We start from the raw sequence: 26,756 nt of genomic DNA, 5'->3' as shown, positions 1-26,756 counted from the left end.
TATACTCAGACTTGTACCTATAAGCCTGGTGCAGCGATATACTCAGACTTGTACCTATAAGCCTGGTGCAGCGATATACTCAGACTTGTACCTATAAGCCTGGTGCAGCGATATACTCAGACTTGTACCTATAAGCCTGGTGCAGCGATATACTCAGACATGTACCTATAAGCCTGGTGCAGGGATATACTCAGACATGTACCTATAAGCCTGGTGCAGCGATATACTCAGACATGTACCTATAAGCCTGGTGCAGCGATATACTCAGACATGTACCTATAAGCCTGGTGCAGGGATATACTCAGACATGTACCTATAAGCCTGGTGCAGCGATATACTCAGACATGTACCTATAAGCCTGGTGCAGGGATATACTCAGACTTGTACCTATAAGCCTGGTGCAGCGATATACTCAGACATGTACCTATATGCCTGGTGCAGGGATATACTCAGACATATACCTATAAGCCTGGTGCAGGGATATACTCAGACATGTACCTATAAGCCTGGTGCAGGGATATACTCAGACATGTACCTATAAGCCATGTGCAGGGATATACTCAGACATGTACCTATAAGCCTGGTGCAGGGATATACTCAGACATGTACCTATAAGCCTGGTGCAGGGATATACTCAGACATATACCTATAAGCCTGGTGCAGGGATATACTCAGACATGTACCTATAAGCCTGGTGCAGAGATATACTCAGACATGTACCTATAAGCCATGTGCAGGGATATACTCAGACATGTACCTATAAGCCTGGTGCAGGGATATACTCAGACATGTACCTATAAGCCTGGTGCAGGGATATACTCAGACATGTACCTATAAGCCTGGTGCAGGGATATACTTAGACATGTACCTATAAGCCTGGTGCAGGGACATACGGAGACATGTACTTATAATCCTGGTGCAGGGATATACTCAGAAATGTACCTATAAGCCGGGTGCAGGGATATACTCAGACATGTACCTATAAGTCTGGTGCAGGGATATACTCAGACATGTACCTATAAGCCTGGTGCAGGGATATACTCAGACTTGTACCTATAAGCCTGGTGCAGGGATATACTCAGACATGTACCTATAAGCCTGGTGCAGGGACATACTGAGACATGTACTTATAAGCCTGGTGCAGGGATATACTCAGAAATGTACCTATAAGCCGGGTGCAGGGATATACTCAGACATGTACCTATAAGTCTGGTGCAGGGATATACTCAGACATGTACCTATAAGCCTGGTGCAGGGATATACTCAGACTTGTACCTATAAGCCTGGTGCAGGGATATACTCAGACATGTACCTATAAGGCTGGTGCAGGGATATACTCAGACATGTACCTATAAGTCTGGTGCATGTATAGACACAGACAGGCACCTATACGTCTGGTGCATGTATAGAAACAGATATGTACCTATAAGTCTGGTGAATGTATAGATACAGACAGACACCTATAAGTCTGGTGCATGTATAGAAACAGACATGTACCTATAAGTCTGGTGCATGTATAGATACAGACAGACACCTATAAGTCTGGTACATGTATAGACACAAACAGGTACCTATAACCTGGGTGGATGTATAGACACAGACAGGTACCTATAACCTGGGTGCATGTATAGACACAGACAGGTACCTATAAGTCTGGTGCATGTATAGACACAGACAGGCACCTATAAGTCTGGTGCATGTATAGACACAGACAGACACCTATAGGTCTGGTGCATGTATAGACAAAGACAGGCACCTATAAGCCTGGTGCATGTATAGACAAAGACAGGCACCTATAAGCCTGGTGCATGTATAGACACAGACAAACACCTATAAGTCTGGTGCATGTATAGTCACATACAGACACCTATAAGTCTGGTGCATGTATAGTCACAGACAGACACCTATAAGTCTGGTGCATGTATAGTCACAGACAGACACTTATAAGTCTGGTGCATGTATAGACACAGATAGACACCTATAAGTCTGGTGCATGTATAGACACAGACAGGCACCTATAAGTCTGGTGCATGTATAGACATAGACAGTCACCTATAAGTCTGGTGTATGTATAGACACAGACAGGGACCTGTAAGTCTGGTGCATGAATAGATACAGACATGTACCTATAAGTCTGGTGCATGTATAGATACAGACAGACACCTATAAGTCTGGTGCATGTATAGACACAGACAGGCACCTATAAGTTTGGTGCATGTTTAGACAGTCAGGCACCTATAAGTCTGGTGCATGTATAGACAAAGACAGGCACCTATAAGTTTGGTACATGTTTAGACAGTCAGGCACCTATAAGTCTGGTGCATGTATAGACACAGTCAGGCACCTATAAGTCTGGTGCATGTATAAACAAAGACAGGTACCTATAAGTCTGGTGCATGTATAGACACAGTCAGGCACCTATAAGTCTGGTGCATGTATAGACAAAGACAGGCACCTATAAGTCTGGTGCATGTATAAACAAAGACAGGTACCTATAAGTCTGGTGCATGTATAGACACAGACAGGCACCTATAAGTCTGGTGCATGTATAGACACAGACAGGCACCTATAAGTCTGGTGCATGAATAGATACAGACATGTACCTATAAGTCTGGTGCATCTATAGATACAGACAGACACCTATAAGTCTGGTGCATGTATAGACACAGACAGGCACCTATAAGTCTGGTGCATGTTTAGACACAGACAGGGACCTATAAGTCTGGTGCATGAATAGATACAGACATGTACCTATAAGTCTGGTGCATCTATAGATACAGACAGACACCTATAAGTCTGGTGCATGTATAGACACAGACAGGCACCTATAAGTCTGGTGCATGTTTAGACACAGACAGGGACCTATAAGTCTGGTGCATGAATAGATACAGACATGTACCTATAAGTCTGGTGCATCTATAGATACAGACAGACACCTATAAGTCTGGTGCATGTATAGACACAGACAGACACCTATAAGTCTGGTGCATGTTTAGACACAGACAAACACCTATAAGTGGTGCATGTATAGACACAGACAGACACATATAAGTCTGGTGCATGTATAGACACAGACAGGGGCTTATAAGTCTGGTGCATGTATAGACACAGACAGACACCTATAAGTCTGGTGCATGTATAGACACAGACAGGCACCTATAAGTCTGGTGCATGTATAGACACAGACAGACACCTATAAGTCTGGTGCATGTATAGACACTGACAGGCACCTATAAGCCTGGTGCATGTTTAGACACAGACAAACACCTATACGTGGTGCATGTATAGACACAGACAGACACCTATAAGTCTGGTGCATGTATAGACACAGACAGGCACCTATAAGTCTGGTGCATGTATAGACACAGACAGACACTTATAAGTCTGGTGCATGTATAGATACAGACAGATATCTATAAGTCTGGTGCATGTATAGACACAGACAGACACCTATAAGTCTGGTGCATGTATAGACACAGACAGATATCTATAAGTCTGGTGCATGTATAGACAAAGACAGGCACCTATAGGTCTGGTGCATGTATAGACACAGACAGGCACCTATAAGTCTGGTGCATGTGTAGAAACAGACAGGCACCTATAAGTCTGGTGCATGTGTAGAAACAGACATGTACCTATAAGTCTGGTGCATGTATAGATACAGACAGACACCTATAAGTCTGGTGCATGTATAGACACAGACAGGTACCTATAACCTGGGTGCATGTATAGACAAAGACAGGCACCTATAAGTCTGGTGCATGTATAGACACAGACAGGCACCTATAAGTTTGGTGCATGTATAGACAAAGACAGGCACCTATAAGTTTGGTACATGTTTAGACAGTCAGGCACCTATAAGTCTGGTGCATGTATATGGTCAAAGACAGGTACCTATAAGTCTAGTGCATGTATAGACACAGTCAGGCACCTATAAGTCTGGTGCATGTATAGACAAAGACAGGCACCTATAAGTCTGGTGCATGTATAGATACAGACAGGCACCTATAAGTCTGGTGCATGTATAGACAAAGACAGGCACCTATAAGTCTGGTGCATGTATAGACACAGACAGGCACCTATAAGTCTGGTGCATGTATAGACACAGACAGGGGCTTATAAGTCTGGTGCATGTATAGACACAGACAGACACCTATAAGTCGGGTGCATGTATAGACACAGACAGGCACCTTTAACCCCTTAATGACCACAATGTACCCTGTATGTCACTGGTCCTTAAGGGTTTTTTCAGGACATAATAGCACAAGTCTAGCAAGAACACGCTATTAATGCACTCCGTCCAGCAGGTTTTGTGGAATAGATCAGTCTTAACGCTGGTGGCAAGACCGCGCAATAAAACAATCAAGTCCCAAAAAAAGGCCAATGACATACAGGGTACGTCGCTGGTCCTTAAGGGGTTAAAGGGCCACTGTAAGAAAATATTTACTATGCCTGTTACTAACTAACTACCCCAAATACGCTTTTTATCAATAGCATTTCATTAACATATCTCTACCGTATATCAGAAATCTTGTCTGCAAATTTAATTGTTTTCCAAACCCACTCCGTGGGTATCCTTTGCTCTGTACCAATCCGTTTACAATACCTAGGTTTCAAAATGGCGCTTTAAACACAAAGTTATTGGTTTAAGTATTTTGAATATGCAGTGCTGAAAATAGTGGGCAGGATAACGTGACATCATTGGTGAATAAAAGATATAACTTTTAGAACGTTATGAAACTTAGTTTTGGAGAAAATATTGGTCAGTAGGTTTTAATTAATGTTTATTAACTTTAATATGTTAGTTGTTTAGCTTAAAATTTATAACAGAAAGTAATCCTTTAAGTCTGATGCATGTATAGACACAGACAGACACCTATAAGTCTGATGCATGTATAGACACTGACAGGCACCTATAAGTCTGGTGCATGTTTAGACACAGACAAACACCTATAAGTGGTGCATGTATAGACACAGACAGACACCTATAAGTCTGGTGCATGTATAGACACAGACAGACACCTATAAGTCTGATGCATGTATAGACACATACAGATATCTATAAGTCTGGTGCATGTATAGACAAAGACAGGCACCTATAGGTCTGGTGCATGTATAGACACAGACATGCACCTATAAGTCTGGTGCATGTATAGAAACAGACATGTACCTATAAGTCTGGTGCATGTATAGATACAGACAGACACCTATAAGTCTGGTGCATGTATAGACACAGACAGGTACCTATAACCTGGGTGCATGTATAGACAAAGACAGGCACCTATAAGTCTGGTGCATGTATAGACACAGACAGGTACCTATAAGTCTGGTGCATGTATAGACACAGACAGGTACCTATACGTCTGGTGCATGTATAGACACAGACAGACACCTATAAGTCTAGTGCATGTTTAGACAGTCAGGCACCTATAAGTCTGGTGCATGTATAGACAAAGACAGGCACCTATAAGTCTGGTGCATGTATAGACACAGACAGGCTGGCGCTCCAAGCAGAGTGTATAAAATTAATTTAGCTTTTACGATAAACTAAAAGTGTACTGTGAAAAGAGTATCTTAAAGTGACCAACAGAATAAAGTGTGAAAACTAAAAAAATATAGTTTGAATACTATAATAGAATCACAAAATAACAGCTAATTAGCTATAACGGTCCCAAAAAATTGGACGTGTATTAATACCAGTGTATACAAGTGTATACAATACTACAAAAGTATCTATGTATATATAAAAAATATTTTTGATTTTTTGAGTCAAAAGTGAAACAATATACTAATACAATTATCTAAAATAAGACATCAACTGTGTGAATGAATACAGTCCAAATATTTGGAGAATAATGTGTTCAAAAATCGCTACAAAAGAAAATAGATTCTAACTAAAAAGGTGAATTACTTAAAGTAGAAACAAAATGTATTATTTAATTAATATACATGTCTAGATCAGTTCATAAAGACATAGGAAAATCATCGTCATATATACAAGTGGATGTGTACTGTGAGAGTGACTACAAAGGGAAATACTCAGGTAGAGACACAAAAGTTTAGGATATTAAAAATGTATTATTTAATAGGCAAGAATTAATACGCTTGAATTAATCCGTAATAATAGAGAAAAATATTAAAAGTTCATCAGCAGAATAAAAAGAAAGTTATTTGATAAAAATCACAAATGTATATAATAAAAATTCTAATGTATATAATAAAAATTCTCTTTAGGGACGTCTCCCAGATGCACCAATAAAATCCCACCAATAAAAAAGATATTGTTAAGTTGAGTATGTCTAATAGACAACGATGTTAAATCTCTTATATAGTAGGTTATTTTTCAGTATCCAGCAACGTAGATTCCAATACACTCTGTACAGTCCTTTGCACCAATTCGTGCTTGAAAACCTCTAACAGAAAAAACACAGATCTAGTAATTCACAACATCCAACGGTGTGGATTCCAATACATGCTGCACAATCCTTTACATTAATTTGTACTTGCAAATCTTCTAGCAGCAGAAACACAAAGAGGTATGGCTATTAAATCCAAGACAACAATATACTTTCAAACAGCGGGCTGTTGTCAGCAAACGCCCAGTACTCACTATTTCCGTACACAATCGGCTCCAATTAACTTGCTCTTGGCATGTTGAGAAAAAAGTCTGCACTTAGTGCATTAGCACGCAGGCGGCTCCGGATGATCCTCTGTTTAGCGAAACAGTATTGGGTGCATAGAACGAGCTTGGCCAAACTCCTATAGATGTAGCTTGATGTGCAAGCCAGGTAGTGAGGAAAATGACAGACTGGTAAACTTCAACGCGTTTCACCCGTAGATAGGGCTTTTTCAAGATGGTGCAGGTATAGACACAGACAGACACCTATAAGTCTGGTGCATGTATAGACACAGACAGACACCTATAAGTCTGGTGCATGTATAGACACAGACAGGCACCTATAAGTCTGGTGCATGTATAGACACAGACAGGCACCTATAAGTCTGGTGCATGTATAGACAAAGTCAGGCACTTATAAGTCTGGTGCATGTTTAGACACAGTCAGGCACCTATAAGTCTGGTGCATGTATAGACAAAGACAGGCACCGATAAGTCTGGTGCATGCATAGACACAGACAAACACCTATAAGTCTGGTGCATGTATAGACACAGACAGGCACCTATAAGTCTGGTGCATGTATAGACACAGACAGGCACCTATAAGTCTGGTGCATGTATAGACACAGACAAACACCTATAAGTCTGGTGCATGTATAGACGCAGGCACCTATAAGTCTGGTGCATGTATAGACACAGACAGGCACCTATAAGTTTGGTGCATGTATAGACACAGGCAGGGACCTATAAGTCTGGTGCATGTATAGACACAGGGACCTATAAGTCTGGGGCATGTATAGACACAGACAGGGACCTATAAGTCTGGTGCATGTATAGACACAGACAGGGACCTATAAGTCTGGTGCATGTACAGACACAGACAGGAACCTATAAGTCTGGTGCATGTATAGACACAGGGACCTATAAATCTGGTGCATGTATAGACACAGGGACCTATAAATCTGGTGCATGTATAGACACAGGGACCTATAAATCTGGTGCATGTATAGACACAGGGACCTATAAGTCTGGTGCATGTATAGACACAGACAGACACCTATAAGTCTGGTGCATGTATAGACACAGACAGACATCTATAAGTCTGCTGCATGTATAGACACAGACAGGGGCCTATAAGTCTGCTGCATGTATAGACACAGACACCTATAAGTCTGGTGCAGGTATAGACACAGACAGGCACCTATATCTCTGGTGCATGTATAGACACAGACACCTATAAGTCTGGTGCATGTATAGACACAGACAGGCACCTATAAGTCTGGTGCATGTAAAGACACAGACACCTATAAGTCTGGTGCATGTATAGACACAGACAGGCACCTATATGTCTGGTGCATGTATAGACACAGGCACCTATAAGTCTGGTGCATGTATAGACAAAGTCAGGCACTTATAAGTCTGGTGCATGTTTAGACACAGTCAGGCGCCTATAAGTCTGGTGCATGTATAGACAAAGACAGGCACCGATAAGTCTGGTGCATGTATAGACACAGACAAACACCTATAAGTCTGGTGCATGTATAGACACAGACAGGCACCTATAAGTCTGGTGCATGTATAGACACAGACAGGCACCTATAAGTCTGGTGCATGTATAGACACAGACAGGCACCTATAAGTCTGGTGCATGTATAGACACAGACAGGCACCTATAAGTTTGGTGCATGTATAGACACAGGCAGGGACCTATAAGTCTGGTGCATGTATAGACACAGACAGGCACCTATAAGTTTGGTGCATGTATAGACACAGGCAGGGACCTATAAGTCTGGTGCATGTATAGACACAGACAGGGACCTATAAGTCTGGGGCATGTATAGACACAGACAGGGACCTATAAGTCTGGTGCATGTATAGACACAGACAGGGACCTATAAGTCTGGTGCATGTACAGACACAGACAGGAACCTATAAGTCTGGTGCATGTATAGACACAGGGGCCTATAAATCTGGTGCATGTATAGACACAGGGACCTATAAATCTGGTGCATGTATAGACACAGGGACCTATAAATCTGGTGCATGTATAGACACAGGGACCTATAAGTCTGGTGCATGTATAGACACAGACAGACACCTATAAGTCTGGTGCATGTATAGACACAGACAGACATCTATAAGTCTGCTGCATGTATAGACACAGACAGGGGCCTATAAGTCTGCTGCATGTATAGACACAGACACCTATAAGTCTGGTGCATGTATAGACACAGACAGGCACCTATATGTCTGGTGCATGTATAGACACAGACACCTATAAGTCTGGTGCATGTATAGACACAGACACCTATAAGTCTGGTGCATGTATAGACACAGACAGGCACCTATAAGTCTGGTGCATGTAAAGACACAGACACCTATAAGTCTGGTGCATGTATAGACACAGACAGGCACCTATAAGTCTGGTGCATGTATAGACACAGACACCTATAAGTCTGGTGCCTGTATAGACACAGACAGGCACCTATAAGTCTGGTGCATGTATAGACACAGACAGGAACCTATAAGTCTGGTGCATGTATAGACACAGACAGACACCTATAAGTCTGGTGCATGTATAGACACAGACACCTATGTCTGGTGCATGTATAGACACAGACAGACACCTATAAGTCTGGTGCATGTATAGACACAGACACCTATGTCTGGTGCATGTATAGACACAGACAGACACCTATAAGTCTGGTGCATGTATAGACACAGACAGACACCTATAAGTCTGCTGCATGTATAGACACAGACATACACCTATAAGTGGTGCATGTATAGACACAGACAGACACCTATAAGTCTGGTGCATGTATAGACACAGACAGGCACCTATAAGTCTGGTGCATGTATAGACACAGACAGGCACCTATAAGTCTGGTGCATGTATAGACACAGACAGGGACCTATAAGTCTGGTGCATGTATAGACACAGATACCTATAAATCTGGTGCATGTATAGACACAGACACCTATAAGTCTGGTGCATGTATAGACACATACAGGAACCTATAAGTCTGGTGCATGTATAGACACAGACAGGAACCTATAAGTCTGGTGCATGTATAGACACAGACAGGAACCTATAAGTCTGGTGCATGTATAGACACAGACAGGGACCTATAAGTCTGGTGCATGTATAGACACAGACAGGGACCTATAAGTCTGGTGCATGTATAGTCACAGACAGGAACCTATAAGTCTGGTGCATGTATAGTCACAGACAGGAACCTATAAGTCTGGTGCATGTATAGACACAGACAGGAACCTATAAGTCTGGTGCATGTATAGACACAGACAGGGACCTTTAAGTCTGCTGCATGTATAGACACAGACACCTATAAGTCTGGTGCATGTATAGACACAGACACTTAAAAGTCTGGTGCATGTATAGACACAGGCACCTAAAAGTCTGGTGCATGTATAGACACAGATACCTATAAAACTGGTGCATGTATAGACACAGACACCTATAAGTCTGGTTTAGGTGTAGTAACAAACAGGCACCTATAAGTCTGGTGTCGGTGTAGACGCAGGCAGACACCTTTAAGTCTGGCGCAGGGGTAGTCTGAGGCAGGCACAGTCTACTAAATGATAGAGACTGACATCTGGTTGGTTTAGCACTGAATAATTGTTCAGCTCTTATAAAAGTTGGCAGAGATTAAACTAGGATGTCTGTACTGATTTGGATACTGGCACCTCTAGGGCTGCTTCCACTGGTACACACTGGCACCTCTAGGGATGGCTAGACAGTCCTAAGTCTGGCATAATGCCACCATTTCCCACACTAAAAACATCAGTTCATCACATTTCTCTCTACTCCTCTCTGCAATCATATTCCTTTCCCCATCCCTCCATATTCCCCCCCCCCCCCTCGGGGGACACTCTTGTTTCCTTTTTTCATTGAGTGGAAATAACAAACTCTGACATTTAGGTCAGAACGATGGGGGAGGGAGATGAGTGAGTGAGCCAGGGAGCAGAGTGGCTACCTCTAGGACTGGCACATTACCACCAGACTCCCTTACCTGCTGTTAATTACAACACGGGTCAGGGAGTTACAGAATGAACAAGACATTAAGACAGATCTCATGTCTCTCCATCTCTCTCATCGGCATTCTTGCTTTTTACAACCCCCTCCCTATTCGTCTATTATATTGTTTTCCTTCCCATTTCTTCACTCATTCATTTTTTTCCCTTTATATATAATCCTCTCTCTCTCTCTCGCTCTCTCTCTCTGTTTCACGAGTTCATGTTTCATAATTATATTACTACCTTCATCTCTCCGTCTTTTTTATTTATTCTAATGTGGAGGTATAAAGATACAACCCTCTATAGACATAGCTGTTTCCGACACATAAACGCCTCTGACAATAAATGCCTCTGGCACCAAGGCGCAGAGTTATATGTACATAGTGTTAGGGCGCTAAGACACGCATATATAGGCACAGACAAAGACAATTCTGGATCTGTAACCCAGATGTATATAGAGTGAGTGTGTCACTGAGACATGCAGCAGTGGATAAAGACATGGACTGTTTTGTCATTGAAACATACAGAAACATGCTCCTCCGATAGAGAAAGATACAGATATATGCACAGTCACAGACTGTTGTGACACTGGGACATACCGAATTAAGCACATAGACTGCTCTTGTCCTGAGACATTTATAGAGAGAGACTGCTCTGACAAAGTACATGTGGGGATATGGTTCTGAAATATACAGGAAAACACACAAGCAAATGCTTTTCTGACAATGAAAGCTTCAGATAGACACAAAGGCACCCACTAGGGGTTAACAGAATTATTTGTAACTTCGGATATACCTAAAATAATGGGGGGAGGGAACAACTATGCTATTCTTGAAGGAATATTCTAGTAAAGGGATAAAAAACCTTGGCTAATTTTTCCCAAGGGGATGCATAAAGTTTTGGGGGGTGCAGCGTGCTGTGCGGCCTCCCAGTCACTATCATACTGACCTTAACTAGCTCCATACTGTCTGTGAGGGAATAATTTAGAAGATAGTCACTAATTTGGGTATATACTCTCAAAAAATGTTTCTTCCTCTTTTATAGTGTAAGAATAAAATAACATAATTTATTTGAGCATTTTGTTATTAAAATTAACGTTCATTTCTTGGTGCATTGCCACTCTTGAGTACGGCTCTGCCAGTGAGCCAATCAAAAATGGCAAACACATGTATCTGTCAATCAAGAGCAATGTCCTGCTTAGGAACGACATGAAAGTCATCTGGTGTTGGACTTTAATTGTATGTAACCCTTTTCTTGGGTTAAAGCTCATAGGGCTTAATTCTCTACAGTTCTCTGCTTAGCAAGATCATCTGTAAAACTCCAGTATGTATACAAAAATAGAATATATTACATATGCAAATGTATGAGGATTATACATTAAGATGCAAAATAAAAATAGGATAAAATCAGAGCAAACTTTTAGAATCTGTTTTTGCGTTTATGGTCCAAGTATATATATTTTTTTCCTCCTCTCAACCTATAATGATATTTTTACAGCCTCAGCTTAGATTATGATCAGTTACAATCACTGGATATACATATAGGGCTCAATTTATCAAGTGTCGAGCGGACAGGATTCACCATAGCGAATCATGTCTGCTGGACATCGCTAAATACGGACAGAATACGCTGTCCACATTTATCATTGCACAAGCATTTCACCAGAAATGCTTGTGCAATGCCACCCCCTTCTCACTGGCGGCCAATCGGCCGCTAGCAGGGGCTGTCAATCATCCCAATAGTATCCGTAGTGTAGTTTTACGACCGCTGCTTCTTAACTTTAGTTTCAGGTGAGGTGAGCCTCAAACGATGGGCCTCAGAAGCAGCATCCGCTGCTTAATAAATGGATCCCATAATAGTGTGATTTAAAGCCATTCTGGTCCTTTTGGAAGTACAGGTAGCCCTCAGTTTACGCCGGGTGTTAGGTTCCAGAAGGAATGGTTGTAAATCGAAACCATTGTAAATTGAAACCCAGTTTATAATGTAAGTCAATGGGAAGTGAGGGAGTTAGGTTCCAGGCTCCTCTCAAAATTGTCATAAGTAACACCTAATACAATATTTTTAATGCTTTGAAATGAAGACTTTAAATGCTAAACATCATTATAAACCTAATAAAATAATCACACAACACAGAATATATAATTAAACTAAGCTAAATTAACAAAAACATTTGCTAAACAGCATTATAAACCTAATAAAATAATCACACAACACAGACTTTACTTGCATTTTTTGCAAACAGTTCTTTCTATGCATTCCAATCTGGACTGATTTATAGACAGGAAGATCTTGTTCCTTTGAAATCTGCTTGATAACTCAGGTTTGGTTCAACTGACTAATTTCAGCTTGCTTGGCTTGCATATCTTTGCTGCAACACAAGCGGACAGCTCCACCTACTGGCTTTTTTAATCAGTGCACTGCTTCTCAATGCTTTTCAAAAGCAGTCACATGACTGAAAAAAAGGTTGTTATTCTGAAACGGTGCAAATTGAAACGTTGTAAACCGAGGGCCACCTGTATCTAATTCAATAAATTTTACCTTTTAAAGTAATTCATTTTCACAAATCGTATATTTGGCATTTTGCACTGTTTTTGTTTTGTCTGTTTGTCTCATGCCTGCTTTGTTCACATTTAAATAAGCCTGATCATTGCTGGTTTCATGAGATGATAAAATTGTGGGTGAATGTCAGCGGTAAGCAAGAGGTATGTTCACAAATAAATTATAATCATCAGAATATTTGTTCCTGATTGCAGTTAAGTGTTTGGACGTTATAAAAATGTTAATTAAACATTAACACAGAATGAAAGGAAAAGGTTAATTACACACACCATGAGTTGTTGGGAGAGTCACAAACAGCAATCGACATATACTAGACAGGCAGCAGTAAAAATAAATACATATTTAGATACATTTCCCTATTCCAGTTGGCTGCTTGTAGTTATGTATTTTTTTGTGGTTTGATAAAAGCCTGCAAGATATTGTATAACATATTTTTTTCCAATGTCTTCCAAATCCAAATATACGGCCAGATTACTAGTTTTGCGTTAGGAGCTATGTGGTGCTAACGGAAAAAATTTTCTTACCGCTCACTTTCCTACTGCGCTGGTATTACAGGTTTTTATAAACGCGCCGTTAAAAGGCAAGAAGTGATAGTAGAGCAAAATTGAGCTCCATACCGCACTCCAATACCAGCGCTGCTTAAGTCAGCGGTGAGCTGGTCGTACGTGCTCGTGCACGATTTCCCCATAGACATCAATGGGGAGAGCCGGCTGAGAAAAAGTCTTAACACCTGCCAATAAACAGCGTAAAACTCAGTAACGCAGCCCCATTGATTCCTATGGGGAAACTACATTTATGTTTACACCTAACACCTTAACATGAACCCCAAGTCTAAACACCCCTAATCTTACACTTATTAGCCCCTAATCTGCCGCCCCGCCATCACCGACACCTACATTATATTTATTAACCCCTAATCTGCCGCTCCGGACACCGCCTCCACCTACATTATACTTATTTACCCCTAATCTGCTGCCCCCAACATCAAAAAAATACAAACAACCCCCCCAACAGTAAAACCCACCACCCACACAACCAACCCCCCAAATAAAATACTAACTAAAAAAACCTAAGCTCCCCATTGCCCTGAAAAGGGCATTTGGATAGGCATTGCCCTTTAAAGGGCATTTAGCTCTTTTGCAGGCCCAAAGCCCTAACCTAAAAAATAAACCCACCAATACACCCTTAAAAAAAATCCTAAAACTAACCCCCAAAGATTCACTTACCGGTAGAAGTCTTCATCCAAGCAGCAAGATGTCTTCAACGAAGCCGGCAGAAGTTGTCCTCCAGACGACAGACATCCGACGCGGAGCATCCTCTTCACACGACAGCTTCTTCTTAATGAATATCTCTTTAAGTGACGTCATCCAATTTTACAGGTAAAAGAGCTGATTTCTTTGGGGCAATGCCCCGCAAAAGGCCCTTTTAAGGGCTATTGATAGTTTAGTTTAAGCTAGGTTTTATTTTTATTTTGGAGTGGCTTTTTTTATTTTGATAGGGCTATTAGATTAGGTGTTTTTTATTATTATTTTCTGTAATTTAGTGGGGGGCTTTTTTTGTCATTTAGCTAATTTAATTTATTTAATTGTATTTAATATAGGGAATTTATTTAATTGTAGTGTAGTGTTAGGTGTTAGTGTAACTTAGGTTAGGTTTTATTTTAAAGGTAAATTTGTATTTCTTTTAGCTAGGTAGTTATTAAATAGTTAATAACTATTTAGTAACTTTTCTACCTAGTTAAAATAAATACAAAGTTGCCTGTAAAATAAAAATAAACCCTAAGCTAGCTACAATGTAACTATTAGTTATATTGTAGCTAGCTTAGGGTTTATTTTATAGGTAAGTATTTAGTTTTAAATAGAAATAATTTAGTTAATTATAGTAATTTTCTTTAGATTTATTTAAATTATATTTAAGTTAGGGAGTGTTAGGGTTAGATTTAGGGGTTAATACATTTAATATAGTGGCGGCTGATTAGGGGTTAATAAGTATAATGTAGGTGGCGGCGATGTTAGGGGCGGCAGATTAGGGGTTAATAATATTTAACTAGTGTTTGCGAGGCGGGAGTGCGGCGGTTTAGGGGTTAATAGGTAGTTTATCGGTGTTATTGTACTTTTTAGCACTTTAGTTATGAGTTTTAAGCTACGGCGTTGTAGTGTAAAACTCATAACTACTGACTTAAAGGGACACTGAACCCAAATTTTTTCTTTTGTAATTCAGAAAAAGCATGCAATTTTAAGCAACTTTCTAATTTACCCCTATTATCAATTTTTCTTCGTTCTCTTGCTATCATTATTTGAAAAAGAAGGCATCTAAGCTTTTTTTTGGTTTCACTACTCTGGACAGCACTTTTTTATTGGTGGATGAATTTATCCACCAATCAGCAAGGACAACCCAGGTTGTTCACCAAAAATGCGCCGGCATCTAAACTTACATTCTTGCATTTCAAATAAAGATACCAAGAGAATGAAGAAAATTTGATAATAGGAGTAAATTAGAAAGTTGCTTAAAATTTCATGCTCAATCTGAATCACGAAACAAAAATTTTGGGTACAGTGTCCCTTTAAGAATGCGTTATGGATCTTGGAGGTAGAGGGTGTACCCCTCACTTTTTGGCCTCCCAGGACAGACTCGTAATACCAGCGCTATGGAAGTCCCATAGAAAAATGGATTACTAAGTTTACATAAGTCGTTATGCGGTAAGGCCAAAGAAGTGTGCGGTGCCCCTAAACCTGCAAGACTCGTAATAGCAGCGGGCGTAAAAAAGCAGCGTTAGGACCTGTTAACGCTGCTTTTTTACCTTAACGCAAAACTCGTAATCTAGCCGATAGTAAATAGAGATATTCCAGCTGATCTGTTACCCAGGTGAGCTATCATTTCACACTGATGCAGGTCTTATGTATGGGATTATGTTGGTTAAAAAAGCCAAACACAACATAACACATTTGAAAACAGTGGCTTTTTACAACTCACTCTAAAGGCTGGAATGTAGACCCATGTGTATATATTTGCATCTATGTTGCTATACCTATGTGTCTATATCCATCTCCATTAATTATGTTGCAATCAGTCCACTTGTTCAACTATATCTATTTAGAATCGTAAAAAATGCCTCCACACTACAAACTCTAAAGACTGGAATGTAGACCCTTGTGTGTGCGTGTGTATATATGTGTGTACAGACAGATTCACACAGCCACAGAGACAATTTTAACTCTTTAGAAAAAATGTATCCAATTTTTTTTTTTGTCTACAAAACTCATAATTAAAGTGTTTGGGAATGTTTGTGCATAAAAAATTTGATAAACTTGATATACAAACAAAATCACTGTAAATGGGTTACACAAAATTCTTAACTACACAAGTACGATGAGTGATAAAAATGTAAACTTTATTAAATCTTTAAAAATACAGCACAATATATCTCACACATGTTGACACATATACTTGAGTCAAGAAGATATCACACCACTATATGACTAAGCAATATAAATATACAGATCAGTGTTCTCCACAGACAATTTCACCAGCATTATGGAGTAGTCGGGTTGGGGCAGTGTAATATTTATTTTCTAATATTATACCATTTTCTGCTAGCCAAAGCACACATTAATTGCATAATTTAACATAAATGTATTTAAAGGGATGCTAAACCCAAATTTTTTCTTTCATGATTCAGATAAAAAGCAATGGAGCCAGACCATTTTAGGTTCAGCACTCTGGATCTCGCTTGCTTATTGGTGGCTACATTTAGCAAACGAATAAGCAAGCATAACCCAGGTTCTCAACCAAAAATGGTCTGGCTCCTAAGGTTTACTTTCCTGCTTTTTAAATAAAGATAGCAAGTGAACGAAGAAAAAATCATTAAAGGAGTAAATTAGAAAGTTTCTTAAAATTGCTTACTCTATCTGAATCATTAAAGAAAAAATTGGGTTTAGTATCCCTTTAATGATAATGTATGCAATCATTTTTAATATTGGCTAATTTTAGCTTAAAGGGACAGTCTATCATAGAATTGTTATTGTTTTAAAAGATAGATAATCCCTTTATTACCCATTCCCCAGTTTTGCATAACCAACACAGTTATATTAATGTACTTTTTACCTCTGTGATTACCTTGGATCTAGGAACCTTCTTCCAGCCCCCTGATCACATGACTATGACTGTTTATTATCTATTGTATTAAATTTAGCATTGTTTTGTTCTAAATCTTAAATAACCCCCTGTGCCTTAACACAGTGTTATCTATATGGCCCACGTGTACTTTCTGTCTCTTTGTGTTAAAAAGAGATTTAAAAAGCCTGTGATAAGAGGCAGCCCTCAAAGGCTTAGAAATTAGCATATGAGCCTACCTATGTTTAGTTTAAACTAAGAATACCAAGAAAAAAAAGCAAATTTGTTGATAAAAGTAAATTGGAAAGTTGGTTAAAATTAAAAGTCCTATCTGAATAATGAAAGTTTAATTTATACTAGACTGTCCCTTTAATATTGGCTATAATTTTAGCCGGGTGGTTAGTTAAATCAGCCAGGTGGTGCACCTGCTAAAAAGGTTCTGCGGAGAACACTGCAGATGATTGTCACAAAAACCTTGTTCTACAGTTTATTGAGCAAATCAACATTTTGATTAAACCTGGTGATTTAAATGTTATGCAAGATTTAAATATCAATACCATAGAGAAATTATCTTTATTCAATCATGACATTATACATCACCGTGTCTCCCAGCGGTTGGAGAAAGGAACTGGATGATGTATAATTAGAAAAGAGAATATCAAAATGTCATTGATAATAACACAATTCAGCTAAACATATTCTGACAAACTATCACAGAATCTAGTGACAATTTAGATAATTAAATTTAGATATTTATCATGTCAGTAAGGAGAGTTCACCAGCATTTAAACAAGAAACGTTGTCAAAAAATGAGCCGGCCATTGGAAACGTCCTGTTCAACCTCTGACATTTACTCCAGAATCTTATTTTACCTCCAGAAAATAAGTATCTTATTGCTTTATCATACATGTTGCACTCCCCTTTCCTGCTTAAAGGACCACTCAATGCAGTAGAATTACAGTATCTCACAAAAGTGAGTACACCCCTCACATTTTTGTAAATATTTTATTATATCTTTTCATGTGACAATACTGAAGAAATGACACTTTGCTACAATGTAAAGTAGTGAGTGTACAGCCTGTATAACAGTGTAAATTTGCTGTCCCCTCAAAATAACTCAACAAACAGCCATTAATGTCTAAACCGTTGGCAACAAAAGTGAGTACACCCCTAAGTGGAAATGTCCAAATTGGGCCCAATTAGCCATTTTCCCTCCCCGGTGTCATGGGACTCGTTAGTGTTACAAGGTCTCAGGTGTGAATGGGGAGCAGGTGTGTTGAATTTGGTGTTATTGCTCTCACACTCTCTCATACTGGTCACTGGAAGTTCAACATGGCACCTCGTGGCAAAGAACTCTCTGAGGATCTGAAAAAAAAATTGTTGCTCTACATAAAGATGGCATAGACTATAAGAAGATTGCCATGACCCTGAAACTAAGCTACAGCACTGTGGGAAAGACCATACAGTGGTTTCACAGGACAGGTTCCATTCAGAACAGGCCTCACCATGGTCGACCAAAGAAGTTGAGTGCACATGCTCAGCTTCATATCCAGAGGTTGTCTTTGGGAAATAGACGTATGAGTACTGCCAGCATTACTGCAGAGGTTGAAGGGATGGGGGGTCAGCCTGTAAGTGCTCAGACCATACGCCGCACACAGCATCAAATTGGTCTGCATGGCGGTAATCCCAGAAAGAAGCCTCTTCTAAAGATGATGCACTAGAAAGCCTGAAAACAGTTTGCTGAAGACAAGCAGACTAAGGACATGGATTACTGGAACCATGTCCTGTGGTCCGATGTGACCAAGATAAACTTATTTGATTCAGATGGTGTCAAGCGTGTGTGGCGGCAACCAGGTGAGTAGTACAAAGACAAGTGTCTCTTGCCTACAGTCAAGCATGGTGGTGGGAGTGTCATGGTTTGGGCCTACATGAGTGCTGCCGGCACTGGGGAGCTACAGTTCATTGAGGGAACCATGAATGCCATTGTGTACTGTGACATACTGAAACAGAACATGATCCCCTCCCTTCGGAGACTGGACCACAGGGCAGTATTCAACCCCAAACACACCTTCAAGATGACCACTGCCTTGCTAAAGAAGCTGAGGGTAAAGGTGATGGACTGGCCAAGCATGTCTCCAGACCTAAACCCTATTGAGCATCTGTGGGGCATCGTCAAATGGAAGGTGGGGGAGCACAAGGTCTCTAACATCCACCAGCTCCGTGATGTTCTCATGGAGGAGTGGAAGAGGACTCCAGTGGCAACCTGTGAAGCTCTGGTGAACTCCATGCCCAAAAGGGTTAAGGCAGTGCTGGAAAATAATGGGGTGTACTCACTTTTGTTGCCAACAGTTTAGACATTAATGGCTGTGTGTTGTTATTTTGAGGGGACAGCAAATTAACACTGTTATACAGTATTTACATTGTAGCAAAGTGTCCTTTCTTCAGTGTTGTCACATGAGAAGATATAATAAAATATTTACATAAATGTCAGGGGTGTACTCACTTTTGTGAGATACTGTACATAACTAACAAGTGCACAATAAAAATACAATGCAATAAATATCAAATAAGCAGTAGATTTTTTTTCGGACAAATTTATTTTTCCCTTTTTCCGGTCCCCTGTATCATGTGACAAGACATCAGCCAATCAGACTAGTATACGTATGCCCTGTGAGCTTGTGCACATGCTCAGTGAGATCTTGTTCCCCATAAAGTGTAAATATAAAAAGACTGTGCAAAATTTGATAATGAAAGTAAATTGGAAAGTGTCTTAAAACTGCAGCTCTATCTAAATCATAAAATTTTATTTTGACTCGAGTATCCCTTTAATTTAATCTATACCACATACAGTAGATATAAATACGGTAGTTAAATAGTTTTGCTTTCGGCCCATTATAAGATTTAAAAATACAGAGTAGCTCTTAGTTGGCCATTTAAAACAGCAAATGTCGCACTTTGTAGGTGAGAAAAATCCGCCTGGTGACAGTAAATTGCAACAGTTACTTTGTATATTTAACGGGGACCCAGTATTTTTTATGAATCTAAGGAGTTTATTCATTGAGAGGTAAAACATTTAAATTCCCGCCTTTAAATATGTATTGTGAAGGGACAAACCTAGTGAGTATCTCCTGCGGGAAGAGCAGTTAGCCCTGCACATTGTGCATAGTTAATGTTGTGTACAATTCACCTAAAATAGGAGAATAGCAGGTGAATTGTATGCATCATTAACTATGCATTGTGCAGGGCTAACTCACTTGCAGGAGATAGTCTCTCTTGGCCCTTCATAATGCGCAGTTTAATAAAAGATTTAAAATCACCTGCAATTCATCTGCAGTTCATCTGTTTGTGAATAGCGCCATGGCCACCACTTACCTGTTTTCACAGAAGGAGAGGTATGTAGTCCAGGGATGACATTTTATTTACATTTGTCAGTGTGATCTACATATGCTAAGCTTTCATACAAAACTGATCTTCTTTCAACACAGGGAGTCATATTCTTTTGCAGAATTATATATTTTTTATTTTTTTAACTTGAGACCTGTAGTGGTGCAGAATATCCTTAGACAAAACACATTTTACATTTCTTTTATACGTGAGCTTTTACTGTCATTACTGACTGAGGGGGAAATGGGAAATTGGGCAACAGTCTTGTGATTCAATTATCAGCACTTAGAGATTTTTGCTGCAAAACCACAACAAAAAACCAACTATTAAGTGACCAGGCTCATTTCTCTTGTTAAGTGTATTCAGTCCACGAGTCATCCATTTCTTATGGGATATATTCCCTTCCCAACAGGAAGTTGCAAAAGGATCACCCAAGCAGAGCTGCTATATAGCTTCTCCCCTCACAGGTCATATCCAGTCATTCTCTTGCAACTCAACTAGATAGGACGTTGTGAGAGGTCTGTGGTGTTTTTTATACTTAGTTTATTTCTTCAATCAAAAGTTTGTTATTTTAAATGGCACCGGAGCGTGCTGTTTGTTCTCAGGCAGTATTTGGAAGAAGAATCTGCCTGCGTTTTCTATGATCTTAGCAGAAGTAACTAAGATCCACTGGCTGTTCTCGCACATTCTGAGCAGTGGGGTAACTTTCAGAAAGGGAATAGCGTGTGGGGAATCCTGCAAACAAGGTATGTGCAGTAAATTATTTTTCTAAGGAATGGAATTGACTAAGAAAATACTGCTGATACCGATGTAATGTAAGTACAGCCTTAAATGCAGTAGCGACTGGTATCAGGCTGATGAATGTATGTACAATAAGTATTTTTCTAAGGAATGGAATTTGACTAAGAAAATACTGTTAATACTGAAGTAATGTATGAGCCTTAACTGCAGTAGAAGCGACTGGTAGCAGGCTTATTAATAACACTACCTAACTAAGTGCATGTTTAAAACGTTTACTGGCATGTTATTCGTTTTTTGTGAGGTACTTTGGTGATAAATCTTTTGGGGCATGATTTTCCACATGGCTGTCGTTTATTTCTACATAGAAACGGTTAACTGAGGTTTCCCACTGTTGTAATAAGAGTGGGAGGGGCCTATTTTAGCGCTTTTTTTGCGCAGTAAAAATTCAGTTACAGTCTTCCTGCTTCTTCCTCCTTGATCCAGGACGTCTCTAGAGAGCTCAGGGGTCTTCAAAATTCATTTTGAGGGAGGTAATCAGTCACAGAAGACCAAAACGTTGTTAAATTGATTATCCGTTTTTGGGTATTAAGGGGTTAATCATCCATTTGCTAGTGGGTGCAATGCTTTGCTAACTTAATACATTTACTGTGAAAATTTGGTTGCTATAACTGATTTGGTTCATTGTTATTTCAACTGTGACGATTTTTTGTGCTTCTTAAAGGCGCAGTAGCGTTTTTTATATTGCTTGTAAACTTATTTGAAAGGATTTTCCAAGCTTGCTATTCTCATTGCTAGTCTGTTTAAACATGTCTGACACAGATGAATCTGTTTGTTCACTATGTTTGAAGGCCAATGTGGAGCCCCACAGAAATATGTGTACTAAATGTATTGATGTCACTTTGAATAAAAGTCAAATTTTATCTGTAAAGAAATTATCACCAGACAACGAGGGGGAAGTTATGCCGACTAACTCTCCTCACGTGTCAGTACCTTCGCCTCCCGCTCAGGAGGCGCGTGATATTGTGGCGCCAAGTACATCAGAGAGGCCCATACAAATCACTTTGCAAGACATGGCTGCTGTTATGACAGAGGTATTATCTAAATTGCCTGAATTAAGAGGCAAGCGCGATAGCTCTGGGTTAAGGACAGAGCGCGCTGATGATGTGAGAGCCATGTCCGATACTGCGTCACAATTTGCAGAACATGAGGATGGAGAGCTTCATTCTGTGGGTGACGGATCTGATCCGGGGAGACCGGATTCAGAGATTTCTAATTTTAAATTTAAGCTTGAGAACCTCCGTGTATTGCTAGGGGAGGTATTAGCGGCTCTGAATGATTGTAACACGGTTGCAATTCCAGAGAAAATATGTAGGTTGGATAGATACTTTGCGGTACCGGTGTATACTGACGTTTTTCCTATACCTAAAAGGCTTACAGAAATTATTAGCAAGGAGTGGGATAGACCCGGTGTGCCCTTTTCCCCCCCCCCTCCGATATTTAGAAAAATGTTTCCAATAGACGCCACCACACGAGACTTATGGCAGACGGTCCCTAAGGTGGAGGGAGCAGTTTCTACTTTAGCTAAACGTACCACTATCCCGGTGGAGGATAGTTGTGCTTTTTCGGATCCAATGGATAAAAAATTAGAAGGTTACCTTAAGAAAATGTTTGTTCAACAAGGTTTTATCTTACAGCCCCTTGCATGCATTACGCCTGTCACTGCTGCTGCGGCATTCTGGTTTGAGTCTCTGGAAGAGGCCATTCGCACAGCTCCATTGGATGAGATTATGGCCAAGCTTAAAGCACTTAAGCTAGCTAATGCATTTGTTTCTGATGCCGTTGTACATTTAACCAAACTAACGGCTAAGAACTCCGGATTCGCCATCCAGGCGCGCAGAGCGCTATGGCTTAAATCCTGGTCAGCTTCTAAATCTAAATTGCTTAATATTCCTTTCAAAGGGCAGACCTTATTCGGGCCCGGCTTGAAAGAAATTATTGCTGACATTACTGGAGGTAAGGGTCATACTCTTCCTCAGGACAGGGCCAAATCAAAGGCCAAACAGTCTAATTTTCGTGCCTTTCGTAACTTCAAGGCAGGAGCAGCATCAACTTCCTCCGCTCCAAAACAGGAAGGACCTGTTGCTCGTTACAGACAGGGCTGGAAAGCTAACCAGCCCTGGAACAAGGGCAAGCAGGCCAGAAAGCCTACTTCTGCCCCTAAGACAGCATGAAGAGAGGGCCTCCTATCCGGAAACGGATCTAGTGGGGGGCAGACTTTCTCTCTTCGCCCAGGCTTGGGCAAGAGATGTCCAGGATCCCTGGGCGTTGGAGATCATATCTCAGGGATATCTTCTGGACTTCAAAGCTTCTCCTCCACAAGGGAGATTTCATCTTTCAAGGTTATCAGCAAACCAAATATAGAAAGAGGTATTTCTCCGCTGTGTACAAGACCTCTTAGTAATGGGGGTGATCCACCCAGTTCCGCGGACGGAACAAGGACAAGGGTTTTACTCAAATCTGTTTGTGGTTCCCAAGAAAGAGGGAATCGTCAGACCAATCTTGGACCTAAAAATCTTAAACAAATTCCTAAGAGTTCCATCATTCAAAATGGAAACTATTCGAACCATCCTACCCATGATCCAAGAGGGTCAATACATGACCACAGTAGACTTAAAGGATGCCTACCTTCATATACCGATTCACAAAGATCATTATCGGTACCTAAGATTTGCCTTTCTAGACAGGCATTACCAGTTTGTAGCTCTTCCCTTCGGGTTAGCTACGGCCCCGAGAATTTTTACAAAGGTTCTGGGCTCACTTCTAGCGGTGCTAAGACCGCGAGGCATAGTGGTGGCTCCGTACCTAGACGACATTCTGATACAAGCGTCAAGTTTTCAAATTGCCAAGTCTCATACAGAGATAGTTCTGGCATTTCTGAGGTCGCATGGGTGGAAGGTGAACGTGGAAAAGAGTTCTCTATCACCACTCACAAGAGTCTCTTTCCTAGGGACTCTGATAGATTCTGTAGAAATGAAAATTTACCTGACGGAGGCCAGGTTATCAAAACTTTTAAATGCTTGCCGTGTCCTTCATTCCATTCCACGCCCGTCAGTAGCTCAGTGCATGGAAGTAATCGGCTTAATGGTAGCGGCAATGGACATAGTACCATTTGCGCGCCTGCATCTCAGACCTCTTCAATTATGCATGCTAAGTCAGTGGAATGGGGATTACTCAGATTTGTCCCCATACACTAAATCTGGATCAAGAGACCAGAGATTCTCTTCTCTGGTGGCTTTCTCGGGTCCATCTGTCCAAGGGGATGACTTTTCGCAGGCCAGATTGGACAATTGTAACAACAGATGCCAGCCTTCTAGGTTGGGGCGCAGTCTGGAACTCCCTGAAGGCTCAGGGATTATGGACTCAGGAGGAGAAACTCCTCCCAATAAATATTCTTGAGTTGAGAGCAATATTCAATGCTCTTCTAGCTTGGCCTCAGTTAGCAACACTGAGGTTCATCAGATTTCAGTCGGACAACATCACGACTGTGGCTTACATCAACCATCAAGGGGGAACCAGGAGTTCCCTAGCGATGTTGGAAGTTTCAAAGATAATTCGCTGGGCAGAGTCTCACTCTTGCCACCTGTCAGCGATCTACATTCCAGGCGTGAAGAACTGGGAGGCGGATTTTCTAAGTCGCCAGACTTTTCATCCGGGGGAGTGGGAACTTCATCCGGAGGTCTTCGCTCAACTGATTCATCGTTGGGGCAAACCAGATTTGGATCTCATGGCGTCTTGCCAGAACGCCAAGCTTCCTTGTTACGGATCCAGGTCCAGGGACCCGGGAGCGGCGCTGATAGATGCTCTGACAGCCCCTTGGGTCTTCAACATGGCTTATGTGTTTCCACCATTTCCAATGCTACCTCGACTGATTGCCAAGATCAAACAGGAGAGAGCATCGGTGATTCTGATAGCGCCTGCGTGGCCACGCAGGACCTGGTATGCAGACCTAGTGGACATGTCGTCCTGTCCACCATGGTCTCTACCTCTGAGACAGGACCTTCTAATACAAGGTCCTTTCAAACATCCAAATCTAATTTCTCTGAGGCTGACTGCATGGAGATTGAACGCTTGATCCTATCAAAGCGTGGCTTCTCGGAGTCAGTTATTGATACCTTAATACAGGCACGGAAGCCTGTTACCAGAAAAATTTACCATAAGATATGGCGTAAATATTTATATTGGTGCGAATCCAAGGGTTACTCATGGAGTAAGGTTAGGATTCCTAGGATATTGTCCTTTCTACAAGAGGGTTTAGAAAAGGGCTTATCTGCTAGTTCGTTAAAGGGACAGATTTCTGCTCTGTCTATTCTCTTACACAAACGTCTGGCAGAAGTTCCAGACGTCCAGGCTTTTTGTCAGGCTTTGGCTAGGATTAAGCCTGTGTTTAAGACTGTTGCTCCTCCGTGGAGCTTAAACTTGGTTCTTAAAGTTCTTCAAGGGGTTCCGTTTGAACCCCTTCATTCCATTGATATTAAGCTTTTATCTTGGAAAGTTCTGTTTTTGATGGCTATTTCCTCGGCTCGCAGAGTCTCTGAGTTATCGGCCTTACATTGTGATTCTCCTTATCTGATTTTCCATTCAGACAAGGTAGTTCTGCGTACTAAACCTGGGTTTTTACCTAAGGTAATTTCTAACAGGAATATCAATCAGGAGATTGTTGTTCCATCATTATGTCCTAATCCTTCTTCAAAGAAGGAACGACTTTTGCATAATCTGGACGTAGTCCGTGCCCTGAAGTTCTATTTACAGGCAACTAAAGATTTTCGTCAAACTTCTTCCCTGTTTGTCGTGTACTCTGGTCAGAGGAGAGGTCAAAAAGCTTCGGCAACCTCTCTCTCCTTTTGGCTTCATAGCATAATAGGTTTAGCCTATGAGACTGCTGGACAGCAGCCCCCTGAAAGAATTACAGCTCATTCCACTAGAGCTGTGGCTTCCACCTGGGCCTTTAAGAATGAGGCCTCTGTTGAACAGATTTGCAAGGCTGCAAGTTGGTCTTCGCTTCACACTTTTTCAAAATTTTACAAATTTGACACTTTTGCTTCTTCGGAGGCTGTTTTTGGGAGAAAGGTTCTACAGGCAGTGGTTCCTTCCGTTTAAGTTCCTGCCTTGTCCCTCCCATCATCCGTGTACTTTGGCTTTGGTATTGGTATCCCATAAGTAATGGATGACCCGTGGACTGAATACACTTAACAAGAGAAAACATAATTTATGCTTACCTGATAAATTTATTTCTCTTGTAGTGTAT

At 40.7% G+C, this 26,756-nt stretch overlaps 1 protein-coding gene across 1 annotated transcript in view; it reads left to right on the top strand.

The window, feature by feature from the left end:
- Window positions 1-26,756, top strand: part of EFNB3 (ephrin B3) — a 167,988-nt gene that overhangs the window by 87,527 nt on the left and 53,705 nt on the right. The window lies entirely within an intron of this gene.

This window comes from Bombina bombina, chromosome 6 (genome assembly GCF_027579735.1).
Source record: "Bombina bombina isolate aBomBom1 chromosome 6, aBomBom1.pri, whole genome shotgun sequence".
Taxonomy (NCBI): domain Eukaryota; kingdom Metazoa; phylum Chordata; class Amphibia; order Anura; family Bombinatoridae; genus Bombina; species Bombina bombina.
The sequence above is the reverse complement of the archived record's forward strand: the minus strand, read 5'-3'. Positions and strand labels throughout refer to the sequence as shown.